The sequence below is a fragment of the Pleurodeles waltl genome, chromosome 1_2, assembly GCF_031143425.1.
Source record: "Pleurodeles waltl isolate 20211129_DDA chromosome 1_2, aPleWal1.hap1.20221129, whole genome shotgun sequence".
Lineage (NCBI taxonomy): Eukaryota > Metazoa > Chordata > Amphibia > Caudata > Salamandridae > Pleurodeles > Pleurodeles waltl.
Genome location: NC_090437.1, coordinates 515870654 through 515873661, shown reverse-complemented (window position 1 = coordinate 515873661; position 3008 = coordinate 515870654). Strand labels below are relative to the sequence as shown.

The window sequence follows — 3008 nt, the reverse complement described above, 5'->3', positions numbered from 1 at the left end:
AGTGTGATAGTACTGATTTGGCAGAAGTGGCGCAGCCACTGCCTTCTGACGTTCTGTTGTCCCAAGGCAAGTTCTACAAAAGAAGACTTCCTGCGACAGGAGTTTGATTGTACCCAGTCTTAATGAACAAAGTATTTAAAGAGGAAAGGAAAAGGAAAAGGGATAAAGAAACCCAAACTGAAAATAAAAAAATAAAAATAAGAGTGAGGTCAACAATAGTGACTCTGACGATATATAATGAGAACTGAATGGAGGGAGGTGGCAGTACAATTGGTGGTAGGAAAGTAGAATTTGCTCCTGGATCCGTGGGGGTTACTCGGGTGAATGTACTTTGCAAACAAACAGGTGAAGGATTAGAATTTGCCGCTGTTAACACCATTGTACTAAATACTGCTGGTGCACTCACTGTTCCAGTCACTATTGGTCCTGTAGTTCTCAAGTATAAACCTGTTTCTGTAGGAAAGACAAGTGCAATGAGTGATTCAGGTAATACTGTAGTTAGTCCCGATATGAGAGGATTTCTTCCTCTAGTTACTCCGTGTCACAGTAAGAATCCCTCCCCAAAAGCGCATCAATGGAAAACAAAAGAATGGTGTTGCATTTGAGGAACCAGCAAATAATCAATCCGTCTACTAAATAGTTATACTTTTGTTTACTAAATGAGGATAACCCTGCATTTGGCAGGGCTTCCAAAAATTTAGTGAAACTCCTAAATGTTCCTCTCCACAGAAATCTTTAGTGAAAGGTGAAAGATTTATTCGGTTTGAAGAGAAACCATTGTATACTTTCATGGCCATCGTCTGTGGTGCCAGGAAAAAACGTTCCACTGACTGTCAGGGTGATTTAGTTTACTAAGTTCATCTTAGATAACCCTTTAAAATACAACCAATTTATAAAAATTGTTGCAATCCAGTACATTGATAAAACACTTGTTGCCACAAAAAGAAACAACAGGAGGACTCAGAAGTGACACAGAATTATGGGTATGAAAATGTCACTCGTCACCACAATAGTTTCCCTGCTCAAGTTGTAACATTGGCTCCTTTAACTCTGCACATTTTTAATAGTGCCTCACCCGGGCTTTTTTCGAGGACCGGTGGCACCCAAAAAGAGTATTTTAATATGCCTACCTCAAAGTATGGTCACTGGCTCATTGCTATTCTTTCTGAGACAATGAATGAGCCAGTTTGTTTTGTACTTGAAGCCTATAAGGCTGCATCAGCTGCTGTAACTAAACTAGCATTGTCAAAGAGGAACGAGTTAGAGCTATTAGCGTTTTAATTTCCTAACTGAACTTTTCTTGTCACACAAATTGAAAATGAAAAGTAAAACAGTTGACATAAGAGAGCAGATTCAAAGCGTCACAGGTGCCATAAGCGTGAGCGTGAAGGAGACACACAAAAGGAAAAAGAAGTTGGCTGGCAGTCAAACATATTGGCAAAAGTGCAATTGTAACAGGGTCGATTGCCAAGGTGGTAACAAAACTGTCCCAAGGAGGGACAAACATAAGCATTTACCAATAATAACAACGGATTTTTGAAAGACAAGCCCATGAACGAGTGATAGTGATGGGCGTGCGATGGTCGTGATTAAAAGCCAGATGACAACAGGCCAAAGTGCTTGCTCTCACCCTAAAACTGATAAATATTAAAAAATTACTCATTGGTGTCCCAAACGCTTCATGCATCTTGTGCCCAGAAGATAAGTGATAAATAATCTTAAACCTAAATCAAGGACTCTTCATATGATGAAACCACAACCACATGAATGACAATATAGACATAATTTATATAGAGCAAGTGACATTGCATTAAAACTAGTGACAGTTACCCACACACCATGCATTCGAAAATGAGTCACCTCATACGAGTGCCAAAACCCATCTTCTATTTGAAATGCCCAAGAGCCGCTGACATGTCACATCATTGCAGTTTTTACTAAATGAATGAGATCATGCTGATAGATTATCGCAGGTGCCTGTGCTAAATTATCTGTTTTAGTCAAAGCTGCGCAGCACGAAGTGCTCGAGTTTAAGGATACATGCAGAGCTGGTGCTCGGGTACGCAATACATGTGGATTAGATTGTCAAACTCAATGTGCTCCAACAGTGATATTCGACAAACCAAAACTGAAAAGTCCAATGTTACGTGGCCACGCAGAGAGTGTCACATGCTTCTGTCAGAAGTGTTCATTTTTTGTGGCACAGGCTGGTGCTCATAATGACCTCAATGTGCACCTACAGTAACACTAACAGAACCCACTTCTTGAATGCTTGAAGTGGCATGTCCATGCATAGAATAGTGGGCAAGTCTGTGAATACTGCTTCCCAGTATGACCCGGATGAGCAACAAAATATATCCAGCGGTGAAAACCATTTCCTTCCCTTAGTATTGTTCACAACATGGACACAGAGGACAGACTCTGATTTGCTGGACAATCTGATGAAAATCATAGCATTTTCAGAAATGGGACATAAACTGCTGTCAATAGTCTCAGACACATGATCAAGAATGCATACTGAATGCTAAAACCTGCGCATAATCAGACCTGATGTTACAGCTCGGACTGACTCAAGAAATATAATAATTAGCAGGAGTAAAGGAAAAGTGCCAGCATACCAGAAACCTCTGTAGAAGTTCTGATAGAGAGGTGATGTATAGGATGAAGCCACACAAAAGAACAGGAATGAAGAGGTCTGTAACTCTCTTAAAGATCCGTTCTGATCAAAGGCCAAGAGGAATCTGTCTTTGTCTAACTAGGTATATCCCAATTAAACCCACAGAAAGTGCATCATCCAAACTAGTTTTCCATCATAAGCTAGCAACTCCCATCACTCCTTGCATCTCATGATGTGACATCAGGGTGACCTTAAATGTCCCCTTGTGCAAGGCACACCACCAGGAGTTTCCTTTCTTCTCATCCTTGTCAAAGTATCCTCCTGTATCTACTATCTCACACACACAACATACGTTTAATTAATTGTAGAATCGTACAAATGCACCTGCAGT

The 3008-nt window shown here is 40.5% G+C and overlaps 1 non-coding gene across 1 annotated transcript; it reads right to left on the bottom strand.

Annotated features, from left to right (window-relative positions):
- Nucleotides 1-667: 667 nt before the first annotated feature.
- On the bottom strand, nucleotides 668-783 carry LOC138257513 (U5 spliceosomal RNA). Its single transcript, XR_011198377.1, has one exon. It is a non-coding gene; the product is annotated as a U5 spliceosomal RNA (small nuclear RNA).
- Between the last annotated feature and the right edge of the window lie 2225 nt (nucleotides 784-3008).